Below are 14,456 nucleotides of genomic sequence, written 5' to 3'. Positions count from 1 at the left end.
ATATACACCAAAAATTCTACAGAATCTTTAAAGATTGTAATGTTTTTTGTCGCGGGAATTCCAAACTGATTTCTTTTAGAATACAAACTACATGCTAATTGGTCATCCTTTCATAATCTCATACCTGAAATGATCATGCATTGGTGATTACTTGTAAGTTATCAAATAGACTTGGGTAACTCATGAAAGAAAGATATAAATGAAACATATCTTTTCAAGTGAGCTAGTCTCTCACCAGCTCGTTTGCGTTTCAAATATACCTCTAGCTCACTAAGTTTATGATTCATTTTCGAGATGCTGACGCACTGAGCGGGAGTAAAAGACACCGAGAGATGGATCTAAAAAAGCTAAATGTTGCTACTGCTCTCAAGTGCTGTCGATACCAAAATAAAATATTGGGAACTTTGGGAGACACATGAGGAGTAAACATCCCACTGTACCTTTAGTTCTAGGCAGGCAGACTCCAACAGTTTTAACCCTGCAGCTCCTGCATCAGATGCTGATCATTCTACAGGTGCTGCCACTACATCTGGTGCAGCTGTGTTTCCAATAAATATAGTGCCACTAGCAGCTCCTGTCAGAATTCGATTGCTGCGTACGCAGAATTCGCATCCTTCTATGCAAGAATTTACTATTAAACCTGGAACTTATGAAACTGAAACATGGAAATTATCGAATAAAGTAACTGCGATAGCGAGCGACAAGGCGGCAAATATCGTCGCAGCTGTAAAGAAAGGCAACTTGCGCCATATAGCCTGTTTAGCTCACAGCATTAACACGGCCATGCAGGCCCTGTCAGGCCCAAGTCAAAGAAATCGTTGAGTATTTCAAGCGAAGTACGCTGGCACAAAACAAATTAAAAGAAATAAAAAAAAAAACAGTTAAATGTCCCCGACCTAAAGCTAAAACAAGACGTTCAGACTCGCTGGAATTCTACATACGAAATGCTGACTAGAATATTAGCAGTAAAATAGGCTGTTGTAGGTACTTTAGCGCTACTTCGCAGTGACCTCGTTCTAAGCTCCGAAGACTGGCAAGTGATTGAAGAAGCGACACCAAGCTTAATGATTTTCTATGACGTGACCACAGAAATTTGCACAGAAAAAAATGTGACGTTGTCGAAGGTGGCACCATTATTTATTTATTTTTTATTTTTTGTTAAAAATATTAAATGCAAATAATAGTCGTCGCCTTCCCCAAATTCAGAACATAATAGCGACGTTGGACGAACAACTTTTTCGTAGATTCAGGACATTTAGAGTCATGAGATGTATGCAGAAGCTACGATTTTGGATCCTAGATTGAAGAACCGTGGCTTTATAAATGATATAAATTTTAAAAATGCCTTACAAACATTAAAATTTAAAGTAGGACGGAGACTGCAGCAGCAACCACCGAATCTTTAGCCATCTACGTCACATGAAGCTGCAGTTATTGTTGAATTGGACAAATATATGCAGGAAACAATCTTGGCGCGGAAAGAAAACTAATATGGTCGCTTCAAAGAAAAAAAACATTTTTTTATAAAAAAGCTAAGAAAGCTGAACCTATGGGCGACATCTGTACCCTGCGAGCGGGTAATTTCGAAAGCGGGCTAAACGATGACGGAAAGAAGATCGAAGATGACGTCATCGAAATTGGCACAGTTATTATTTATCAGTGCAAATTCGCATCTATCCGAGGGCTAAAAGTTGTATCTAGATAAAGAAAAAATAACATGTATATCTACATGATTGTAAATATTTTACATTTAAATAATTGTATATAGCCAACGATTTCTAAATACGCCAACCTATAAACTACCTTAAGTTTATGATACGACAGTAGTAACATTTTGTTTTATGGCCGTTTTATTATATCTTTTTATGATTAAGGGGGCTATCTGGCGTTTATTTGACAGTCCTAAGCCTGTTAAGTATGAAATAAAATTGTTGACTCAATGATAGTAGCAGTGTCTCCATATGTAAATCGAGAATTACGTGTTGCAAAGGTAAAAATACGGTGTTTTTAGTCAATATTACGGTGGACCGACTAAAAGCGTACCGTGTAATTTTTAATAGGAAAATAACAACAGTGTGAATCCAAATATATTTGCTTTTTAACAATTCGATGTCTGTGTCGATTCGAATGTCGAGCAATTGTTTCGCATTTTAAATATAGCACGAAAGCTTCTTATAGCTTACTCAAAATGCAAGAGCAGTTAAAATTAAATACGTTAAAACTTAAGCAAGATGTTCGTACTCGGTGGAATAGTACTTTTTATATGCTCGAGCGTCTATTGGAAGTTAAAATATCTCTTTCTGCTAATTTGCCGCTACTGGATTCACCTCCGCCAAATCTGGATTCCAATGAATGGATAATGACAGAAGACGTGGTGGAAATTTTACGCCCTTTCGAAAATGTTACTATGATTTTATCAGGAGAAAAATATCCAAGTCTGTAATCTGTTATTCCTCTTGTACTTCGACTACGAAATGCTTTAGAAAACAAGACGCCAGTATCAGAATTGGTCAAGAATTTAAAACGAAGACTTTCTACAGTAATAGAGAAACGACTTGCAGTATATGAGACTAATAGAACAGCATCAAAAGCCACCTTCCTTGACCCACGTTTTAAAAAAAAGGTTTTACGTTAGAAAGTAACGCCAATAATGCACAAATGTGGGTTATAAATGAGTTATCAAACATGAGCACCGAAGTAGTCCTACCTTCATCTAGCCCAAATAGTCATACTACTTCAGTTGCTTTTGATGCTACTGCTTGGGGAAAAGACGACATTTTGGGGGAAAGTCGACACAGTTTTAGATAAAAAAATCACGGAGACTAGTACTAACCCAACTCCATACACTTCAGCAACTATGATGGTTAAACAGTATATTGAATTACCATATCTTGATAGAAAATGCGATCCACTTCAATTTTGGAATGACAAGAAATGTTTATTTCGAGGTTATCCAAAATTTCCCTAAAATATCTTTGTATACCAGCATCATCAGTCCCTTCAGAGCGCTTATTTTCAAAAGCTGGGATTTTGTGCAATGATATAAGAAACATTTTATTTCTCAACAGCATTCTGTTTTTTTTTTTTTTTAAAGTGCTTTAGGAATATATTGTTATTTTATGTTCTGTTTAACTTTAATTTTAAGAAGAAAAGGATATTTTTGTTTTATCTTATAAAAAGTGTGTTTTAGTTATTTACATAAGATCTTTTTATTCTTTTAATTTGTTAATTATTAATTAGTAGTTGATGACACCCCCAATTTCCTAGGAACCACCCCCTACCCCTAGAAGACCACCACCTAAAAATTACAATTACTCCCCAAAACTACCCCTTGGCGTAAACCCGAAAACAGCCACCCCAGACCCTCAATGTTGGGGCTCATTCAAGAGGGGAAAACCTGAGGAGTTACCTCTCACCGATACGTACCCCCTCACCCACACTAATTGTGGCCCCCCCTAAATCAACGCCCCACGAGATTTTGCCCCCCCCCCGCGGGCCATATCTTCGGAACCAGCAGGGATAGATACGCCGTGTTTGGTATCAATCGACTCGGGAGAAGAAGAGGAACAACTTGGCTCCAACAAAATTCCCGGATACAACACCTTGGGAGCGGGATACTTTCAAATAACATCACCATCTATTACTACCGGTCACCACATCCTTCGAACTTGGTACTCCACGTGGAAGCAACGACACCGGCGTCCTCGTGCCACTGCAACATCGGCGTCACAACATCCTTGCGCCACGTGAGTCCCTAAGACCGACCAACTACCTTTATAATTTAAATAATTTAATTTATTATTGTCTTTTAAGTAGTAGTCGACTGTACATATATATTTATACATAAACTAGTACGCAAGTAGCTACCAGACAATGTCTTCCCACACCAAAAAGGCAACCGAGGCGTCATCGGTGACTTCAAAATCATCGGTCTCGCTTCGCAAAAAAGTTCTTAAAAAGCTTGCGAATGTAACGGGCACAAACACACCTGCCACACCGCTGCCGTCGACGTCAGGCGACCAACGGAAAAACATCGCGGAATATAGTGTCGTCCACACTGACACAGCTTCGGAGCCCCCGCTGTCAGATTTGGAGGACATTGAAACGTCCTCGGTGGGCTCTGCAGCCTCCGAAACCAGCAGGAGGACCTTCCTCCTCTACACCACTCCAAGGAGAGGAACAGGAGTTGAAATGGACCACGTCACGGCTGTGGCCAATAAACTATTACAACGCGACAAGGAAGCCTTGGAAAGCGCCGGCAATATGAAACGCGAGGCGAAAACCACCACCTATGAGTGTTTGCAGGGTCTCTATACGAGACGATCCTGTCACTCTCGGACTCGCGCAGCTGGCACAAGTGCAACCTCGAGAAGGAGCGCACCCGTCACGCCCAAGAACTTGTGCGGGTCGAAAGAGCTCTCATGCCAAAGAGCTAGCAGACCTCAAAAAGACGCTTCTCTCGGGGATGCAAAAAACGCAGACTGATGTCGTGGAGACGCTGAGGGAGGCTAGAGCCGTACGCTCCTGGCTGGAGTACAAGACGGTGGAGCCTTTCCGGCGGATCCGTGACATCAAGGAAGTGCAAGCGAAACAGGACGAAAAACTGAGTGAGCTTCAGAGGGTGCTTTCGTCGACTAGGTCGAGCGGCGAAGTGACTTTGCAGACGAACGATGTCCAGGAGTCGCTTAAGGCAGTGGGGATCACAATAGGCTCGCTCTTAGGAGGTCTAGAGAAACTTAACCCTAGACACCTAACCTTCGTCGAATCGACGAGTACGCCGCACTAATATCGCTATTTCTTTTCGCCACGCGCGCCGATCACAGAATCTTCACTTGTCAATTCAGTATTCGTCGAGCTCTTCCGGGTGACGACCGCGCCTGGCGGGTAAGTACTTCTCTTTTCGAAATATTACGAAAATAGTCGTCATTTTGACGAATGGTTAGGGTTTGTGTATAAAATTTTTATAGTGTTTGCTTTCGTTTGTTTATAGTGTTTGTTCTTTTTTACAGCTTTTACCATGGCTTCCAAGCGATGGCTGACTGAGGATAATATAACACAACTGTTAATGGATGAGGAAGATCCCAGTGCGTTAGAGGAGTCATCGAACAGCGAAACAGAAGATAATTTAGAGGTGGATGATGCAGAAAGTGACGCTCAAGATGAGGTTTCCGACCATGAAAATATTTCTTCGCTTGATCTGAACGACAATGTACCGGAGCCAGAAATTCCTTCAACTCTATCTGAAGAAGGTTCAGGTAATAATTCAGCTATCTTGACCTTACCCCAACAAAATATTCGAAGTCAGTCCCGTCATGTTTGGACTACGAGCAAAGGTCGTATTTCGAGTAGAGCAGCTGCAATAAATATAGTGCGTGTTGACAGAGGACCTACTCGTGGTCTAAGGGGTATAGAGGATCCTCTGCTGTTATTTGAACATTTTATAACTAATCAGATGCAAGAAGATATTGTAAAATGGACAAACGCTGAAATTACAATAAAAAGGCAAAACTATGAACAAAATACATCAACTCAGAATGAGACAACCAAAGAAGAGATTAGAGCTCTCATAGGTATTCTAGTCTTATCTGCAGCTCTCAAAGACAATCATCTGTCTCTTGATGAATTATTCAACACCGAGTATTCTGGCTCAAGATATGTGTCATGCATGAGTAAAGAAAGATGCGATTTCCTCCTACGATGTCTGCGTTTCGATGACAAGACATTCCGCTTGCAACGACAAAAGGACGATCCCTTTACACCTATACGAGACCTATGGGAGATGCTTATGGTTCAATGCCGCCAAAATTATGTGCCTGGAACAAATGTCACCATTGATGAGCAGCTATTGGCTTTCCGTGGCAGATGTAAGTTTAGAATGTATATTCCGAATAAACCTGCGAAATATGGGGTCAAGTTAGAAATGCTATGTGATAGCGGCACAAGGTATATGATTGATAGTACACCATATCTCGGGAAAGGAACCAATACTAGAGGTGTGCCATTGGGGGAGTATTTTGTAAAAGAACTTACTCGCAGTATTCATGGTACAAACCGGAATGTAACCATGGATAACTGGTTCACATCAGTACCATTGGCGAAGCAGTTACTCCAGCAACCTTATAAAATGACGCTTGTAGGTACTTTACGAGCCAATAAAAAGGAAATCCCTGAAGAAATGAAGAACTATCGATCAAGAGCCGTCAATACGTCGATGTTCTGTTACGATGGTCCCCTAACGCTTCTTTCTTACAAGGTAAAACCATCAAAAATGGTTTACTTACTTTCTTCGTGTGACGAGGACGGCACAGTTGACCCCCACACAAAGAAACCTCACATGGTTCAATTTTATAATAGTACAAAAGGTGGCGTGGATACGTTTGACCAAATGTGTTCAGTAATGTCTTGCAGCAGAAAAACTAGTCGGTGGCCACTCTGTGTTTTCTACGGTATGTTGAACATATCATGTATTAACAGCTATATAATTTACTGCCATAATACTTGTGTAATAGGACAAAAAGTAATGACTCGACGTGATTTTATGAAGAAGCTGCATATGCAACTGGTAGAATCGTGGCTCAAAACCCGTCTGGAAATTCGTACTATGCCAAGACACGTGAAGGATAAGATAAAAAATGTGTTAGGAGTGTCTATCGAGGAAGGTCAAGGTCAGCCATCATCATCTAACAATGATCTTCAGCCACTCGAGGCTGTGAACAGAAAAAGAAAGATTTGTGGCCTATGTTCATACAAAAAAAGGCGCATGATAAAATGTTACTGCTCAAAATGCAATACCGCAATTTGTGGTGAACATAAAGTTGATTTTTGTGTACAGTGCGCTTCAAAATAATTAGTTTTTTTGTGTTTTACCAAGTAACAAGACTATTATAATTTATGTTTGCCAAAGAAAAGAAGGCTATTTTTGTTATGTTTTTTAAATTTTATTTGTAGGTAATTGTCTTCATCATTGATCTCAAAAAGTCTAGTGTTTTGTAACTTTAGTATAAAATAAATATTTTCTTACCAAACTACAAATATTTTGTTTTATTTTACTAAAATAATGTATGTTTTACTTTATTAACTTTTAAAACTACCGAAAAAATACATATTTTTATAAAATTATACGCCGCCAAAAACTGTTCGTCAAATCGACGAATGGTTAGGTTAAAAGGGATATGTTCGAAGGTTAGGTGTCTAGGGTTAAAGATGAAATAATACAGACCAAGACCCTCTTCACTGCCAAAATCGACAACATCCCGCTGGTCTTGGATGACAAAAGCCATCAAGCCAAGCAAGCAATCATAAACATCGACACAGTACTGAAAACACACCTGGATTAGATAAAAGAATACATAAAAGTAACAAACACTCAACCATCCAGTACACAAACACACCCGCAAATGGATCTGACACTCCTATTCCAGGACTTGAACGAAAAGGTGGAAATCATGTCCTCGGAGTTGCGAGCCCTGATATGATGAAAATTAAAGAATTGAAACAGATAAAAATATCATTTGTCTGTTCCATTGTTTTATCTCTTAGGAAGCTTATGCGAAGCTGAGGAATATATTGGTAAAAAAATTTAAAAAACATTTACTCTGTTTTATTCAGTTAACTTGAGTTACGTAGCTCGAGTTCAACCCGAGTTACGTGAATTTTAACTCGGGTTGAATCGAGTTTTGTTTTTTCCGAGTTGGCACATCTATACAATGTAGTAGTATTTGTGCAAACGATTCTTAAAAGTATTTATAGACTTTATCTGTTACGTTAGTTTTGTTAATTTTGATTCAGAAATTTCTCAAAATTAATGATTTCCGAACTTATTCGAATGAACTGCTAACCAACTTTATGAAAGCTTTCCGAAATAACCCTTGTCTTTGGAAAATTTGAAATAACGAATACAGAGACAAAAATATGAAGTTAAAAGCATACAATACAATACAATACAAATATACTTTATTGTACAACCAAAAGCAATACAAATAACATAAAAGAAAAAGAAACAAGCGAGAAACAATAATAATAATAACAAAAAGGAATGTACAAAAGGCGGTCTTATCGCTAAAGAGCGATCTCTTCCAGACAACCTTTAGAAAAAGGACATGAATAAGAATAAAGCGGCACAGAGGTGTACTTTAAAATAATATATGTAAACACTATACATACACTTGAATAGATATTAATACAGGCATGAAACTACATATAAGAGTACATACATAAACATACATATACATACATAGATTCATAGATACATACATACAATATAAACAACTAATAGATATTATATAAATATAATATATATAATAATATATAATAATACGACAGAGTACAAGAGAAATATAGCACTAAATCAGTAACGATATTATAGCAACTTTAAGTAATGGTAAAGTGAAAAAAAAGGTGTGCAATTCGATTGCATACAAATGAGACCACTACAGAGAAAATTGAAGTACCTTCAAAATGAAATAAGCCGTTTATGCAAAAAAGGAAAGTCATTCAAAGCACGATTAGGTAATGCAGAGAAATTGAGCAATAAAGTTGCATTTCAAATGGTGATAAAAAATATGACTAAGGCAGCACAACTGTTTGTTCACATGCAACTGCAGTCTAAAAAGAAATCCAAGGGGAGACGGTTTTCTATTGAGGAAAAAGTGATGTCCTTGTCACTCTTCAAAAAGAGTCCTAAGTGCTACAGGCTATTATACAAATACAGGGTGGACCAAAAGTCCGTTTATATTTGAAATGATGTTAGAAAACAAACGAATTACAGTACATCAAAATTGTTTATTGTTTTTGACAGTAAAGAAAAGGGGAATTTATTTTTTAAAAATCACTTCATCTATATGCAATCCTTCATTATTTTCGCATTGCTGTAATCTAGAGCGGAAATTTTCGATAACAGCTTTACATGTGTTTGTTGAAATGTTTTGGATTTCTGTGCGAATACGATCCTTTAATTCGTCAAGAGTTACTGGGTTGGTGTCGTAAACTTTAGCCTTAAGATATCCCCAAAGAAAAAAATCCATTGGGGATAGATAGATCCGGACTACGAGGTGGCCAGTTAATGTCCCCTCTTTTCGATATCACTTTTGGGCCAAAAATGTCTTGAGCTGCCCTTAACGAGTCATTACATGTATGACAAGTGGCTTCATCTTGCTGAAACCATGAGCGTTGATTAAAACCAACAAAATCCTGCAACGCTGGAGCGAAAAAGTTTTGTAACATGGTGATATAGCGCTCGGAATTCACCGTAACCGCACGTCCTCTTGAGGCTTCAAAAAAGTACGGACCAATAATGCCTCTTGCTGATTAAGCAGCCCATACCGTGACTTTGGGTGAATGCAGGGGTTTGTGATGCTTTAATTTCGGATTAGTATCACTCCAATAACGACAATTTTGTCTATTAACATGCCCATTTAAGTGGAAATGTGCCTCGTCTGAGAAAAAAATGTTTGTAAAGCTGGTGAACCGCTCTACCATTTCGTTTGCAAACTGCAGCCTAGTGGTATGGTCCTCAGGCCTTAATTCCTGCACCATTTGAATTTTATAGGGATGCAGCCGTAAATCTTCCTTTAGAATGCGGTTTAATGATGTTCTTGGCACGTTAAGGACAGCAGACCGCTTACGACGAGTTGAAAGTTCAGGTTGGTCACGAACAGACGATTTTACTCGCTCCACGTTTTCGGGGTCCCTCGACGTTTTAGGTCGGCCAGAGCGAGGTAAATCCATTGTTGAACCCGTGTTCTCAAACTTGAGCACCCATTTTTTAATTAAAACACCTGATGGAGCTTGATTTTTGTGTCGTATCTTATATTGATAGCAAAACTTTCGTTGAGCTAAGGTCGCAGAATTGTTGTTTCGATAATACTCGCGTACACAAAACGCAAGTTGACTACCGCTGAACGACGCCATGTTACTGAATTCCCATTGGCCGCTCTTGCAATGCGTAACCCGTTCACCCCCCTCCGCCACCGCTGCTAGACGCGCAACCGATTCAAATGTTAACGGACTTTTGGTCCACCCTGTATTTTGCATTGCCATCAGCAAGAGCTATGAAGCGTTTGCTCAGTCAAATTAAATTAGTTCCAGGTATAAATCCTATCATTTTTGAAAAGATTAAAAAGTGCTAGCTGAAAAGAATGTGCCAGATAGACTCTGCAGCCTCATGTTCAATGAAATGTCTCTTACGCCACGAATTATGTATAATGCACATAAGGATAAACTGGAAGGGTTTGCATCAAATCAAGAGGCCTTATTTGCTGATCATGCCCTTGTCTTTATGGTTAAGGGTGTAAAAAATAATTTTAAGCAACCAATTGCTTACTACTTCACAACGGGATTAAAGAAACATGAACTAAAATTTTTAATAAAATCTGTTGTCCAACATGCTTTAGAAAATAGCCTCATTGTGGATAACACGGTATGTGACCAAAGTCCCGTTAATGTTGGCGCTATAACAGAATTGGTTAATAAAACTAAAGCTGCCTATCTTCGTCAAGGCAAAGAGTGGCGTCATGAAATGTTCCGAGTGGAAATGGTCGGGGCATAATCCCATTATATAATATTCCTCATTTAATAAAAGGTCTTAGAAATAATTTGCTGACCAAAGATATGACAAATGTTACATCTAGCCAAAAAATACGATAAAGTGGGAATATTATCAAATGGTATATGCTGCTGACAAATCTTATGGAGAATTACGTCTCCTTGACAAAATTACAGAAGAACACGTAAATCCAGAGAAAATAAATAAAATGCGTGTAAAATCGGCGACACAAATCTTTAGTCACAGTGTAGCTGTTGTGACAGAACACTTGACAGCAAGGAAAGATCTTCCTCAAGAATGTCGTCAAATAATAGACATGACATTATTAATAGATAATTTATTTGATTCTTTAAATGTTAGCAGTATGTTCATACCAAATGGTAAAATTTATAAAGGGCCTGTTAAACACAATTCACCTCATCATCAATTGTGGCAAAAAGCAAAAAAGTTTTTAGAACTGTAAAATATATATAAAAAAAAATAAAGTTGGAAACAAAATCCGTTTGACTGAGACAACTATACCATCTGTGACAAATTTAATAAAAACTATAGAAGGCATGGAATCTCTTTGGACTGTGTTGTCTAGTAAATATGATTTAGATGCAATATTAACACGGAACTTCAACCAAGATCCTGTTGAAAATTTTTTTGGGAACATCAAGAGTTATGGGGCAAGGAATATTGCACCCAATATAGTGGCGTTTGAAGGAGCATTCAAAGCTTTGTTATTAAATAATTTTAATTCTCCTCATTCAAAGAGCGCAAACTGTGAGGAGGATTCAAATGAGTGTCTTCAGACACTGGATTTTTTTAAGAGAGAATGTTGTTACTTCTGATGTTCCTGAAGAAAATGACATAATTAATTTCAATAGTGACATTTGCTTTGATCAGTCAAATACAACTGATGCAAGTCAAAGCAATTATGTCTGTGGTTGGGTTCTAAAAAAAATGTTGTCAAAGGTTGTCAAACTTGTAAAAACACTCTCCAAAAGAACACAAGTAATGCAAATCACATATTCATTAAAACCAAAGAATATAAAAATAAAAAATGCCTTTGCTATCCGAGCGAGGAAATTGAAAATTATTTCAATGAAATTCAGAACATTGCAACATCATGCCTAAAGAAAAACGTACCCAAAAAATGTGTGAAACAAACTATAATATCCTTTAGGGATTTATTTGGGGATTGTCCAAATAAATGTCCAGCTCATAATGATACATTTAAGAAATATTTCTTAAATATGTCATTAAATGTAATTATTTACAGTTGATGTCGATCAGTTAATCGAATTTTGGACGGAAAAATAATTTATGATGGTGAAGATGAAATCAAAACTGTAGTCCAAAAATATTATAATAAGAATAAAAATCATAAAAATAGAAAATAATATTTGATAAAATTTTAACACTGACAATAAAATATAAAAAAATGATTGTTTTGTTTAATTTCACAAATGAAATTAACGATGCCAATTCAAATTATATTTACAATTGTCTTGTTTTTTGCAAATATAAGCTGCTATCTACTTAGTACTACCGCCATATAGTTTTCAGAATTTAGAACAGTGATCGAACAATTAAACAAATATGGAATTGTGAAATCAAATACTCAATTATTAAATCTACATCTAATCATTGACAAAACAGGCATATTAAAAGTCGGAGGTCGATTAAAAAACAGCTGCTTGAATTTTGAAATAAAACATCCAGCAATAATTCCGAAAAACAGCCGTCTGACAACGTTACTCGTTGATGAAGCTCATCTGAACACATTCCACGGTGGCCCACGCCTGACTCTAGCAAGACTTAAACAACAGTAATGGAGCCCAGAAGCCGTTAACACAGTAAAAAAGCAACTTAGGAATTGCGTAACTTGCCGAAAACAAGATTTGAGAAGATTAAACCAAATCATGGGTGACCTTCCAGAAGCAAGAATCAATGCTGCTTTTTACCACACAGGGGTAGATTTTACAGGTTTTCTGGATGTCAAGTTTAATAAGGGTTGTGGGGCGAAGACGCAAAAGGTTACGTGGCTGTCTTCTTGTGTATGGTGACTAAAGCAGTGCTCTTGGAGATGGTAACAGATTTCACGAGTTCAGCATTTCTAGCAGAACTGCGAAGGATCACTGCTCGCCGTGGAGCCTCTGCACATATCTACAGCGACAACGCAACTAACTTTCATGGAGCAAACAACATCTTACAACAAGAATATCAACGACTGTTACAAATATTTAATGATAGTTTTCTAAAGGAATTGACAGAGAGGAATATTTCTTGACATTTCACAGCACCATCCTGGCCTAGCTCCGGAGGTCTGTGGGAAAGAGCCGTACGAAGCCTCAAACATCACCTTAGACGTGTGATTGGAGAACAAAAGCTCACGTTCGAAGAGTATGCTACCATCTTGACACAGTTAGAAGCCTGCCTCAACTCATGACCTCTCTGTGCTCTCACGGAAGACATCGACGACCTTGAAATACTAACACCAGCATACTTTTTGATTGGACGAGCAAGCGGAAATATTGAAGACGCTCGCATGAGATAGCATTTAACAACAAAATTATTTCAAGATATTTGGAAGAAGTGGAAAATTGAATATCTTTGCTAAATAACAGCCCAAGGAATGTGGTGGCAGCCTAAGGAAAATCTACGTGAGGGGATTTCGTAATTATACACGAAGATAATTTGCCAGCCGGCAAGTGGGCAATGGGCGGAGTCACCGAAACGCACCCCGGCCAAGACGGCTATGTTCGAGTCGTCACCTTGAAAACAAAAAAACGGATATATTAAAAGGCCTGTTGTGAAATTGGCCCGGTTCCCAATTAACTCGAAAAACCAAAATTTTACACCAGACTCATCGTCAGTAAAAGTAAAACAAGGATCCATTATAAAACCCGAAAAATTCTAGAAAACAACATTTATAGCGACCGCCGAGCCTGCAGCGGCGGTCGCACACCGAGGTGCCGGTGCCGCCGCCGGCCCGCTCCACCAGCACGAGTGAACTACAGTGTCAGTGTAGTGCTAGTGAGTGTAGTGCGGAAGTGCGCAAATATAACAGTGAATCCGAATTAAAGTTTTTAAAACCACTTTCGGTTCCGCGAAAATTAGTGTTTTTGAACAAACAGACTAACAGTGATTAATTATTACATACATATATTTTTTATACTTAATTTTAATATTCATCAACAAAACAATGTCCTAACAACAATCATTATTTTAGAACAAAAATTGTCTCAATCATTTGTCGCATACTAACCCTCATCCAGCATTGTATCATATTTTAAATTTTTAAGTTTTTTGTGTTCTTTTCCCGCTCGGGAATATGTTCGTCAATTACCGAGCATTTAGGTGTTGCTCAGCAAAAAAAACATCGCACATGCAAGGCGCCGCACTAAATACATTAGGCCAACGCCGTGCATGTTACTTCAGTGCATATTTCACCGTGTCTTTACTCGGATGCGCTCATTAACATTCATTAACATGAATAAAATTTTTTAATAAACATTTTGAACCTATAGTTCTTTCTAATTGTAACATTTAAACATAAAACATTTTGCTAAGGCTCAGGCACCCTACAACATGGAACTCTTATGTGTTTACCAATGACCGCTCCTAAGCACAGCGGGAAGTCGAGAGATTCTTGAAATTTGTTAGCAATTTGTAGCCAGTGTTTTTTAGATGGCATTTTGATATATTCTTTGCATAGTTCTGACCAAATGTGGTAAAAAACTTCACGCACGATGAAACTTATGGTTTTTATTCCAATCCTATAAGTGGAGGTCTGTAAACGTATCTCCGGTTGCTAGGTAACTGAAATATAAAATAATAATAATATTTTTATTTTCAGGGCAAGCGGGGATGAAGAAGTGGACCAATATGAAAGAGAATTGGATGAAATGTAACCAAAAAATTA

At 38.0% G+C, this 14,456-nt stretch overlaps 1 long non-coding RNA gene across 1 annotated transcript; it reads left to right on the top strand.

Annotated features, from left to right (window-relative positions):
* The first annotated feature begins 4,750 nt into the window (after positions 1-4,750).
* LOC123666740 lies at positions 4,751-5,106 on the top strand. Its single transcript, XR_006745317.1, has 2 exons — positions 4,751-4,884; positions 5,010-5,106. It is a non-coding gene; the product is annotated as an uncharacterized LOC123666740 (long non-coding RNA).
* The last annotated feature ends 9,350 nt before the right edge of the window (positions 5,107-14,456 follow it).

This window comes from Melitaea cinxia, chromosome 27, assembly GCF_905220565.1.
Source record: "Melitaea cinxia chromosome 27, ilMelCinx1.1, whole genome shotgun sequence".
In the NCBI taxonomy this organism is placed as follows: Eukaryota; Metazoa; Arthropoda; class Insecta; order Lepidoptera; family Nymphalidae; genus Melitaea; species Melitaea cinxia.
The sequence above is the reverse complement of the archived record's forward strand: the minus strand, read 5'-3'. Positions and strand labels throughout refer to the sequence as shown.